The following is a 13,539-nucleotide window of genomic DNA, read 5'->3' on the forward strand; positions in this document are numbered from 1 at the left end:
AAGGATGTAGAAAGGAAACTGGCAGACTGTTCTTGGGAATATAAATTACTACAATGATTATGGAAACAAACGAAAGACTCTTCCAAATGTTAAAAATAGAACTGCCATATGATCCAGGAATCCTTTTACTGGTTACACACCAAGGAACATGAAATAAGTATATCAAGTGGATGTCTGCATTTTCATATTCATTGTAACACAACTGAAAGGAAATCAAAACAACTCAAAAGTCAGTCAGCTAACCAGTGGATAAGAAAATGTGGTACATAGATGAAACAGAATATCATTTAACATTTAAAAAGAATGAGGATCCATTCCTAGACGCTCTAATGCTCCCAGAATCATAGATAGAATCAGAGGTGAGGAGGACACAACATCTGCCCCAACACCAAAAGTAACTGTGACCAGTGGGACCCTGGCACCCAGGAACTCTGCCTGACGAATAGCATGGTTTCCTCCCATTCTGGATCAATGCACTGAGCAGACCTTAGGCATTAACTTGGCAGCCAGTCCCACAACACCCAGAGGAAGATCTATTCCCAGGCCCTCTCACATAGGTTCAGAGGTGCCCTGAGCAGACCTTGGGCACTAACTCTGCAACCAGTCCCACCACACCCAGAAAAAGCTCCACTACCAGGCTCTCTAGCACACTCAGGTCAACAGGATCCCAGGAGTTTGGTCACACTAGGATCTCAGGGCCCCAGAGGCAGCTTGACTACCAGGAGCTCTGACACACCCAGAATCTCAGGATCACAGGATCCCAAAATCAATGGATCACAGAGACAGCTGAACTCTGAGGAGTTCTGAAATAACCAGGATCACAGGAAGGACAATCTCCAGTCAGATATAGTGAGGGCAGGTAGCACTAGAGATAGTCAGATGGTGGGAGGCAAGCATAAGAACATAAGCAACAGAAACCATCAGAATCCAATTCTCCTACCATAGCAAGTCCTGGATATACCATCACACCAGAAAAGCAAGATTTGGATTAAAATCACATCTCATGATGCTGATTGAAGACATTAAGAAGGACATAAATAACTCCCTTCAAGAAATACAGGAGAACATAGGTAAACAGCTAGAAGCCCTTAAAGAGGAAACACAAATATTCCTTAAACAATTATAGGAAAACACAAACAGGTGAAGGAAATAATCAAAACAATCCAAGATCTAAAATTGAAAATAGAAACAATAAAGAAACCACAAAGGAGACAATCCTGGAGTTAGAAGGCCTAGGAAATAGATCAGGCATCATAGATGCAAGCATCACCAACAGAATACAAGAGATAGAAGAGAGAATCTCAGGTGCAGAAGATACCAAAGAAAACATTGACACAACAGTAAAAGAAAATGCAAAATGCAAAAAATTCCTCACCCAAAACATCCAGGAAATCCAGGACACAATGGGAAGACCAAACCTCAGGGTAATAGGTTTAGAAGAGAGTGAAGATTCCCAACTTAAAGGGTCAGTAAATATCTTGAATAAAATTATAGAAGAAAACTTCCCTAACCTCAAGAAAGAGATGCCCATGAACATACAAGAAGCCTACAGAACTCCAAATAGATTGGACCAGTAAAGAAAGTCCTCTTGTCACATAATGGTCAAAACACGAAATGTACAAAACAAAGAAAGGATATTAAAAGCATTAAGGCAAAAACGTCAAGTAACATATAGAGGCAGACAAAACTAATAATGTTGGAGCTGCTGAGTGTGTTAACACTGAATCACACTATGTAAACAGTGGTACATATATGGTAAACAGTGGCAAAGGCATATGCATTTATGTTGTGTATCAGCTTTCCTTATGTATTAAGGTGTCCTCATAACTTTATAGAATCCTCCTAAATAATACAGTAGGCAATATAGCCAAAAAGTATCAATTTTCAGGGGAAAATATTTTTTTTTCCTTTTTTATCATCCTGAAAATTTCTGCTGAGCTATTGTTTTCTATAGAACATAATCTGGATCCCTGTCTACTGTCCCACTTGTCTCTCTTGATCACTTTAGTAATGTCTTCTAGAAATTTAGAGTGTAAAAAGATATTTTATGTGACTGTAGGAAGTCTTTTTTAAAACATTCTCAGTAAAACGAAAAAAAAATCAGGAGAATATATATATAACATCAAAGATACTCACTTTAGGTTTTACGTCATTTTGAATGGAGAGTCTTATGCTCCAGAAGGATGTAAAGCGAACAAACAAGAAATGGCTAACTGTTTTCTTTGTCTCCCCTCCCTGCAAATGTTCAGGAAACTATCTATGTATGTATTTGGTTTCCTGTCCAATCAATCGTCTGGTTCTTAACCTTTAGTCTAGAAGACCGATGTGGTCTTTGTTTAGAAATACCAAATTCCTCAACATGGACCAGCTTCCAGTTATGTGTTCTGCTTCACAGAGAAGGAATACAAAGCTTGCTTTTTCGAGGTACAGATCCAGAAAAACTTAATTGAATGCCAGGCACAGTGAGGCCCCAGAGAGGCTTCTCCTTCAGCTGAATGACCTTCAGTGACTCCAGTCGCCTGAGGCCAGACCTGAAACAGCATATGATTCTATTTGTACCTAGCGACTGAGAATAGCTCACTGGAACCTTAAGTTTTTATCTAACCTGGAGAGTAATCACCACTGTCTGTGGCGTTACAATGACACCAAAAGCAGTATTTAGTTTCTCCTGCTGAGTTCAAAATGTCTGAAGTGAAAAGAAAGGAAAGATGTGCAGAGATAACTACAAGACATGAAGTGGGAAATTATTTTTAAACTAATTATTGGATGAGGAAAAGAAGACAATGCCATTTCTAAATATTGGGAGTGAGAGTAAGTAAAAAGGCAAACTAACATCTACCATAAATACAGCAGAGAAAAATAAACCAGTGAAATGAAGCACACCAGAGAATGTGCCAACCGAGAAAGAAGCAGAGGCTTGGCTGACATTTCTATCTAGTGTGTGAGCCTCCCTAAATCCCTTTTCCTGTGTGTTTTCATCTAACACTTGCCTCAGAGGACCAATTCTACAACATGCTGTAAAAACAAGAAAGGAGAAAAGAGTGAATGGCCAGAGGTAGTGATAATAAGGGCATAGACACAGGAAGCATTTGGAGATAGCATATTCTTACAGGATAGAACTTGTTTCTGAAAGTATAAATCCATCATTTCATCATCCTATTGGAACAAAGGAAATGCTGAGTATTGGCTATTGATCTTTCAGCAGAAATATCTGTTCTTTACCCTTAATTCCTGAAAGAATCACTTAATTAAGAAAGAAACGAAAATAGGAATTTGCTGTCACTGGTGACAGAAATCTCACCTTATTTGTGCATAGCTATGATTGCAAAATAAATTTAACATTCTCCTCTATATACAAAGTCAAGGCAATGCTGTCTTGCTGGTGTTTTGACATCACAGTGGTCTGCATTCATGGTCTCTGGGTTTGCCTGAAATTCCTACCTCTATCCTCAGACATCATTTCATATGTGAGAACATAGGATTTATTGATGAATTTCGTAACCACAGAATCCATATATCTAGGTCTTAAACCCTATGCTTACAGTATGACCTTATTTATATGTAGATTTAATGTATATATAACTATTTAACAGGAAGACCAGTGGAGTTGAAAAACCGTTCATCCAGTATGATTGAGATCCTTGATAAAGATATACTTCAATACTGTCAACCATGTCTTAAAAAATAATATTAAAACAGGTATTGCAAGTCTGGAGAATAGGAAAACAGCCTAGATCTTATCTTTCCCTGTTATGCTTTGTGGGAGCACTACCGATCAGCACATTTATTGTGTGTTTGCAGCTACAGACTGTGAGTCTATACACTTTGCAGTACTGGGAACTAACAGCATGGGACTGTATGTGCTAGGTAGATTGGTAACTCACAGTTTTGCATACCGCCCTTCTCACTTATGGGAACCAAGATGATTAGTCTTGCTTTTTATCAAACCTTGTACATTACAAATTATTCAATGACAAAACCATGTAAGCCCAAGTTAACTATTATACCAGAACACTATTAAGAAATACAGTTTTGGAAAGTTGTGAAGTAGTCCAAAATCATTCAACGATAAACATCAAAGTTACTTTAATCTGGAACTACTGACTCTTACATGACAGAGGGACAATATTACCATGGAAAATAGAACCTGGAATACAATGTATCCACTTTCATGGTTAAATCTGAGAATTATGTGGGCTGTAATTATAATCCTGAAATACAGCATAACACAGCAAAGAACACTCCCTACAGGATATTGACCAGAAGCCTCAACAAACAAGAAATTTACATACTGTTGTCTTAACAGTCCCTTAATAAATATTGTCTCCTAAATATGAATGTCATTAGCACCACATTCAAGAGAAAACTAAATCTCATGAGTTGCCTGTTTCAAATGTTTTGCTTCAAGACAACACTTAGTAAATGAAAAAGTGAGAAGATAGGATGTGTGTGTTATTAAACTGATAAGAACAGATACTATGCTTGATCTTAGCAAAAAGACCAGGAAGCAATGGTATGTGGATTCTATACTATGCCATCACTGCTAGCCTTATAGAATTTCTTAAACTATAGACTATTTAATTCTTTTAGTCTTGTTTGTTGATATAGCAGGTACAATTTACATTTTAAAGGTACAATTCCATTATCAGTGTTATCTGTCCTTAAAATGTGTACAATTGTATACCCATTTATCCAATACAACAAGCAAAACAAATCTATTCCCTATTCCCATGAATTCTATTCATGCCCCTGTTTGATTTCTCCCTCTCTTCCTGTTACTAGACAACACTGATTTGATTCTGCCCTGGTGTGTTCCATTTTTTATGTGTCATATAAATCAATCATCTAATACATAGTTATTTCAAACTAGCTTTCACTCAACAGGATTACTGTCTTAGATATCAACACATCGCTACATGCTTCTATAGTCCATTTCCCAGTGTGTCTGAGAATTGTTCCATTTTACGGATAGACTGTAGTTTGTACATCCATCCCCCAGCTGAAGAACATTTGAGTTATCCCAATTTTGACTATTACAAACAAAGACATTATAGCTATTATTATATGCTTTCTCTTGAATGAATTCTTTAAAATTTGGAATGGAGGGAATATAGTAAGCATCCACTTCACCTCACAGTCAATGTCCTAGTGATCTCTGATCAGCAGTGTACTGGAGTTCAAACTGCAGGGATAAAGTTGTAGCTCACAGTTATGTTGTGTGCTTTTACTCAATTTACAGCACACAAACAGAAAAATGTCTCAACTGTTTTATTTTTGATAACACTGACTATTGCCACATTTCTTGTTTGCATCTTAACCACTCTAGTGATCATATAGTAGAATCTAAGTATAAATTTGCAGTACATTAATAATAAATTAAAAATAAATTTAATTGTACAATCTTATTTGTCATCAATATCTCTTTGTGAAACATATATTCAAATACATTATCACATTTGAGATAAATTGGTTGTTCTTACTATTACCTCTAATAGTTACTTTCATATTCTAGATATTATTATTTGTTTGATTGGAACAAGTTTCATGTGGACATAAGAGAAAGCAAAAAGTTTCTAGAACCCATATTCAGATTCCCCCACCAGGACCCATCACAGCTTTGGTTCCTCAGCCTTGCCTATCCTGAAGAGTCAGGAAGGTCACTGGCATTAGCTTTGAGAGGGCCTTGCTGGACATGATGGGTTTTTTCTATCTTTATAACTTCTTGGATTTGGGGCTCTGGTAATTTCATAAATGTGGGATGTATTTATTTGTTTAGATGCAAAATATTTTTGATAATTTGAGGGTATAAAATGATTTGAAATTATAGCTTATGATTCGCCGATAACTAAAAAACAGTGATCAATCACTACTTATGATTTAATATTTATGAGGCATCTAAACAAATATGGAAGTGTGAACATTCATATATACCAAAAATCAGAAAACAACAAACCATTCAAAGAAATTCACTAAGCATTAATTAAAACTAAATTTCTAATAATAATGGTGGCCTTCTAATTAGCCATTTGAATTCAATTATTTGTCAATTAATAGTTTGGTATAAAGGAAAGGTAAAATATAAAGTAGAGTACTTAAGGCTAATAATACATTAAAATAATACAAGAGCACAAAAAGCAATGTTTCTAAGATTGAACCAAATAAAGAAAAAGAAAGAAAGAAATGTGAATCCTATGCCAGGAAAAAAAGCAGAGGGACTTAACACTACTATCTCAAAATAAATAAAAAACAAAAATTGTAACTTGTTACTGGGGCCATAGTTCCGTGGTAAAAAGTTGACCTATATGCAAAGCTACAAAACATCAGCAACTAAAATCACTAACTTGAATCTGCAGAGAAAAAGACTAACAGAATCTGAGTATTAGTTCATAATGTCACCACAGGCCTAGTTTTCATCAGGAGCATTTTAATATGTTCTGTCAATTTCTTTTATGGTCCTTAAAAGCAAAATACTCAAGGAAGGCCTCTTATCCACAGAACAATTATTTAAAACATTATAGCAATAAATAATACAAAGAGAAAAAGTAATATTTGTCAATGTCTATTACACTCCTAGTCATCTCATTTAACTTTCCCAAGATGTTTAAGTCAATATTGTTATTCATATTTTAAAAAGTAAAGAAACTAGGGAGGAGTTTTATAACCAATTCTGTGATACAAATGCAAGCCAGAAAAGGGGCCTGAAAGGCCCTATGTTTTCTGCTCCTCTATTATAACAAAATATATGATGGACATAGTAGGATTATTACAATATTATTTCTAGAATCTGGCCTAGAAATAAGGACATACATTATAAAATTCATAAGATTTTAATGTATGTTTGATTTGTTTAAGATAGTATGTTGCTATATGAAGGTAAGGGAGAAAATAGACTACTTAAAATATAGAATTAGGAAGAAATGACACTGTTTACAGTGGTCACCACTTAGGGTATGAAAAAGCTCGAGGGTCCATTCAATAATTTTTATATGTACTAGTGTTTTGTCTACATGTGTGTATATGTACATATACAAGACTGATTTCTGAGAACAGAAGAAGACATTAGATCATCAAGAACAAGCTTATAGACGATTGTGGTAGGCCATTATGTGGGTGATGGAAACTGATCCTGGGTCCTCTGCAGGAACAAGTACTCTTAATTGAAAAGAATAAGAGACAGCTATATTGCTCAGTGGGTAAACATGTTTACCTTTAAGCCTGTTGGAATCAGTTTAATTCCTAGAACCCAAATTGTGGAAAACTAAAACCTACTCCCAAAGTTTTCTTCTTACCTTTGTATATACACAAATGAGCGAATAGATGAATGGATGCATGAATAAGAAATAAATAAATAAGTTTACCAGCATGAAAAATAATAATCCTTAAAGTTTTGCATAAACCATTTAAGTGGATAACATATCATGCTGATTTCATCCTTTTAGTGTCTTAAAATTATTTCAGGGCCCTACAACAATGAGACAAGAAATAACTATGCCTTCTCACCGATACAGTATAATAACAAACATGATGGCTTTCCTCCTGTACTGTGCACACCCTGCTATGGGCACTGCTGTACACATAACAAAGCCCTGAATCTTCTTTATTGTCCAGGCAAGTTGGAATCATACTAGTGACTGACACCAACAGACTGACTACAGAATTCTTAATCTGAGCTATTGTACTACACTGAGAGAGTTGGGCTTTAACATATAACTGTGAAAGAGACACACATTCATTCCATAAGAATATCCAGGCTGTGGCAAGTGAGATGGCTCAGCAGTACACAGCACTTGCTACTTTTGCAAAAGATCTGGGTTTGTTTTCTAGTTCCAAAACACAGTAGCCCACAACCAGAGGCAGCAACAGTTTCAGGATGTCCAATGCCCCCTTTCTGCCTCTACAGGTACTGGGCATGCTCTTGACCCACACAGATACATTCAGGCAAATTAAATTTAAATTATTTTTTTAAGAAAAAGGAATTTCTAAGTAAGAGTTAATATTTTAAATAGAAATGTGTTCTAGAATAAAATGTAGAGTAAACCCATTAGGACAAATGCAGGGTATGTCCCAAGTCATTTGTACCTTAATTATTTAATATTTCTAATAATTCTGTAACTTATTATCCAATAGACTTATTTTCAAACTAAATTGGATTTAGTCTTGATAATTGTGACTAGAAATCTCAACAAATAAAGACTGGAATACAGTATTGTGTTGCTGTATGGAAAGTAAGGCTCAGAAGATTGTGAGTCAGGTCTGTCAGTGATGCTCCTTCCAATGGCATCAAACAAGCTAATATCACACATGAATGCCTTGATGTTTACTTCATGGAAAAAAATAGCCAGAGACTTTCTCTGAGAAAAATGATGCTTATAACTTTTAAGACTTTAGCACTCATGTGGCAAAATTCCAAATGTAAGGTTTGGACAAGAAATTTCTTGAAATATGATGTTTATAGCTTTAGCAACTCCTTTTACCTAAGAATTATTGATGAAGAAGAAATGTCCAGACACAGGGATAAGTAAATAAAATACTTCAAAGGGAGCAAAGAGATCTATCCTTCACACACAGCTCTGTCAACTGGTAAAGGCATCTTATAGGGAGGGTTTCCCTTCCATTGCTTATACTCATTTCTTACCCGGAGAATCATCTTCTAAGAGGATACTCATGCTCAAGCCCCACCATCCTCTGCCTCCGTTCAGTTTGCTTATAAGGTCAAGTACATCATTAAATAATTCCATGTGCTGCTTAGAGCAGCTGGAAAGAATTAGAACTGTTTGTTCAGCTGATTATTAAAAAGCTGGACTCAGACTAGACAACACCAAAGTGAGGGTAATATGCCAAAAGTCCTAGAATCTCTATAAGAAAACCCCAGGGTTTGGTTGTTTAAAAACATTCTCATCACAAATATACCTCAGATGGTGGAAAGATCCTTTCTGCTGTCAGTAACCCAATCCGAGTCACAAGCATCTATTGCCAACATCACTGCACAACCTTCTAACAAGTTTATGGATAGAACCTCTTCTTACTCTTCTATCTCCATCTGCATAGACTATCACCAAGAACAGCTAGATGGGTCTTGCAAAAACCTTAGTTAAACAATACCTCTTTCTTCAAAACCTTGCAATATCTCTCAGTTTCACACTGAATAAAAGCCTTTTTAAAAGCCTATAAAACCCCTGCATGCTACAACTCATGTCTAGCTTGCTAACCCTGACTCTTATTCAATTCACTCTACTTAAGGAGAAATGATCTCCCTTATGGTATCTGAACTTGCTGAGTTCACCCTACCTTAAGGCTTTTGAATTTTGCATTCACTGATGCCTCTGTCTTCAGATAATGGTATAGTTATTTCATAAACTTCAAGTATTTACCTGACCCATACATCATATCCTGGTCTCCTTGCTTAATTCTGCAATGAACCCCTTCTTTCTACCTGGCACTCTTGACTGCTTTTGAAATTTTCTATTGTGTATGTGTATGTGTGTTTTTTTAATTAACTACTAGTTTCATGAATAGTTAAAATATTTGACAATTTTAGACCTCTATGCAATGTATTGTAAGCATACTGTTACTCTCCCTCATCTCCCTCCCTTTCCTGGAACACACTCTCTTCTTTCTAACTAGTCTACCTTCTACCTTCATGCCTTATTATTTTTTGACATAGCCATAACAGCTGCAAGCTCATGAGTACATCACTGATGTTTTATCCAGAAGATAACATTTTATAGGACTCCTACTTATCCCCCAACTCTTACAATCTTTATATCACCTTTTTCATGATGCTCCTTGAGTCTCAGAAGGGATGGTATAGTTACCTCATTTATATCTGAGCACTCAAGAGCCATTGATTCTTAGAATTCTGACTACAGTTTTTGGCTAAAAAAAAAAAAAAAAAAAATCATCTTGGCCTGGAGAGATGGCTCAGCAGTTAAAAGCACTGACTGTTCTTCCAAAGATCCTGAGTTCAAATTCCAGCAACCACATGGTGGCTCACAATCATTTGTAATGAGACCTGATGCCCTCTTCTGGGGTGTCTGAACACAGTTATAATATACTTACATATAATAAGTAACTAAATATTTAGAAAAAAACTCATATTTTTCTGTTAAACTCAAACCTGGAAGACAGTGAAATGGCAAAAAGCACTTGCTGCTAAACCTGTGTGACCTGAGTTCAATTTCTGAAACTCATATGATAGAATGAGAAAAACAATTTCTGCAACTTGTTCTGGTATCTCCATGTATACTATGTCAGAGAGAGAGACGGAGACAGAGACAAAGAGACAGAATAGATAGACAGACAGACAGATATTACATTTCAGTGAAAGTCTGAAATGTAATAAAATACATTCTTCAACATGCAATATAATAATAATGCCTTAGTATGTTCACTATTAGATCTGTTCCCCAAAGATCTGGCCTCTCCCACCAGCCTTTGGCTGCCTGCTTTACCTCATTTCCTTGCAGAGCCTTCCTTGTTCATTTTGTATCTAAAAGGAGCTGATTCTTCTAAAAAGAGCTGGTGACATAAGTATTCCATTTCTCTGCCTTGTTTTGCAGTAATCCTCAAAAATCTCAGAGTTTCCAGAAATATCATATTTTTCATTAATCATTTTATTTGTTTACATTTCAAATGATATCTCCCTTCCTAGTTACCCCTCTATAACCTCCCCACATTCCTTTCCCCCCTACCCCCTCCCCTTTGCCTCTATGAGGGTGCCCTTCCACCCCATTCATCAACTCCTGCCTCACCCCTTTAGAATCCCCTCCCATTGATGTCAGATAAGGTCATCCTCTGCTACATACGTATCTAGAGTTATGGCTTCCTCCATGTATGCTCTTTGGTTGTTGGTTTAGTCCCTGGGAGTTCTAGGTAGTCCAGTTAGTTGATATTGTTCTCCCTACAGAGTAGCATTCCCCTTAAGCTCCTTCAATCCTTCCCCTAGCTCTTCTATTGGGGTCCCCAGACACACTCTGATGGTTGGTTGTGAGTATCTGCATCTGTATTGGTCAGGTGCTGGTAGAACCTCTCAGGGAAAAGCCATATCAGGCTTAGGTCAGCAAGCACTTCTTTGTATTAGCAATAATGCTAGGTTTGGTGTCTGCAGTTGGGTTGGATCCCTAGATGGTGGGAATCTCTGGGTAGCCTTTCCTTCTGTTCAAGTTTTTGTCTCTTCTTTCCTTTGGATAGGAACATTTCTGAGTTAAAAATTTTGACACGGATGGCTGGCCCCATCCTTCCACTGGAGGCTATGCCTATCTATTGGAGGTAGACTCTACAGGTTGTATTTACCCTCTGTTGGATATTTTGGTTAATGCCATCACCATTGGGTCCTGGGAGCCTCTCACTTCCCCGGAGTCTGGGACTTTCTAGTGCCTATGGTCAGTTTCCAGTTCCCCACTGCTACATATTTCGATTCAATTTCTGTACTTATCTCCTGTCCCTTCTAATACCTGATCCTGCCCCCCTTTTTTCCCTCCCCTTATTCTTTCTCAGGTCATTCCTTCCCTCTACCGCCTGTGATTTTTTTTTTTCATCATTCTATATAGGATCAAAGCATCTATGCTTTGGTATTCCTTATTCTTAAGCTCCATATGGTTTGTGGGTTGTATCATGGGTATTCTGAGCTTTGGGACTAATATCCACTTATCAATGAGTACATACCATTCATGTTCTTTTTTGTCTGTGTTACCTCACTCCAGATGATATTTTCTAGTTCCATCAATTTGCCTGTGAATTTCATGAAGTCATTTTTACAGCTGAAGTTCTAGCCAGATGAATTAGACAACAAAAGGAGATCAAAGGGACACAAGTTAGAAAGGAAGAAGTCAAAGTATCACTATTTGCAGATGATATGATAGTATATATAAGTGCCACCCAAAATTCTACCAGAGAACTCCTACAGCTGATAAACGACTTCAGCAAAATGGCTGGATATAAAATTAACTCAAACAAATCAGTAGCCTTCCTCTCCTCAAAGGATAATGGGCTGAGAAAGAAATTAGGGAAATGACATCCTTCACAATAATCACAAATAATATAAAATATCTTGGTATGACTCTAACCAAGCAAGTGAAAGAGCTGTATGACAAGAACTTCAAGGCTCTGAAGAAAGAAATTGAAGAAGACCTTAGAAGAGGGAAAGATTTCCCATGCTCATGGATTAGCAGGATTGACATAGTTAAAATGGACTTCTTAGAAAAAGCAATCTAAAGATTCAATGCAATCTCCATCACATCAAAATTTCAACTCAATTCTTCACATAGATAGAACAATTCTCAAATTGATCTGGAATAACAAAAAACCCAGGATAGTAAAATCCATTTTCAACAATAAAAGAACTTCTGGGGAAATCACTATCCCTTTCCTCAAGCTATACTACAGAGCAATAGTGATAAAAAACAAAACAAACAAATAAACAAACAAAAAAACCCATGGAATTTGTACAGAGAGAGGCAGGTAGATCAATGGAATAGAATTGAAGACCTAAAAATAAACCCACAAGCCTATGGTCACTTGATCTTTGACAAAGAATCCCAAACCAGCCAGAGGTAAAAAGACAACATTTTAAACAAATGCTGCTTCCACTGATGGTCAGCATGTAGAAGAGTGCAAATTGATCCATTCTTTTCTCCTTGTACAAAGTTCAAGTCCAAGTGGATCAAGGACCTCCACATAAAACCAGATACATTGAATCGAAAAGAAGAGAAAGTGGGAAAGAATCACAAACACATTGCCCCAAGGGAAAATTTATTTAACAGAACGCCAATGGCTCATGCTCTAAGATCAACAATGGACAAATGGGACCTCATAAAACTGAAATGTTTCTATAAGGCAAAGGACACTGTCAATAGGACAGAATGGCAACTCACAGAACAAGAAAGATCTTTACCAACCCTACAGGTGATAGAGGGCTAATATCCAAAATATTCAAAGAACTCAAAAAGTCAGACTACAGAGAACCAAATAATCCTAGAAATATCATATTTGCAGCCTACTAAGAAATTATTTTGTTGATTGAAGTGAGGTCTTTTACTAAATAGAACCTGAAAGCTTCAAGTGGTTAATATCACTTTCTTTCTTTCTTTTTTCCTTCTTTCTTTCTTTCTTTCTTTCTTTCTTTCTTTCTTTCTTTCTTTCTTTCTTTCTTTCTTTCTTTCTGTATTTCTGTATTCTTATTTTATTTTTAAGGCATTTTTATTATATATTTTCCTCATTTACATTTCAAATGCTATCCCCAAAGCCTGATCCACAGCCCATCCACTCCCACTTCCTAGCCCTGACATTCCCCTGTACTGGGGCATATGGTGTTCATAGCAGCCTTATTTATAATAGCCAGAAGCTGGAAAGAACCCAGATGTTCCTCAACAGAGGAATGGATACAGAAAATGTGGTACATTTACACAATGAAGTACTACTCAGCAATTAAAAACAATGAATAAATTATTAGGCAAATGGAGGGATCTGGAGGATATCATCCTGAGTGAGGTAACCCAATCACAAAACAACACACATGATATGCACTCACTGATAGGCAGA

The 13,539-nt window shown here is 36.6% G+C and overlaps 1 pseudogene; it reads right to left on the reverse strand.

Moving 5' to 3' along the window:
* Positions 1-4,341: 4,341 nt before the first annotated feature.
* On the reverse strand, positions 4,342-4,512 carry LOC115032267 (U2 spliceosomal RNA; annotated as a pseudogene).
* Between the last annotated feature and the right edge of the window lie 9,027 nt (positions 4,513-13,539).

The sequence above is a fragment of the Mus caroli genome, unplaced genomic scaffold (assembly GCF_978045245.1).
Source record: "Mus caroli unplaced genomic scaffold, Mus_caroli_1 scaffold_9, whole genome shotgun sequence".
In the NCBI taxonomy this organism is placed as follows: Eukaryota; Metazoa; Chordata; class Mammalia; order Rodentia; family Muridae; genus Mus; species Mus caroli.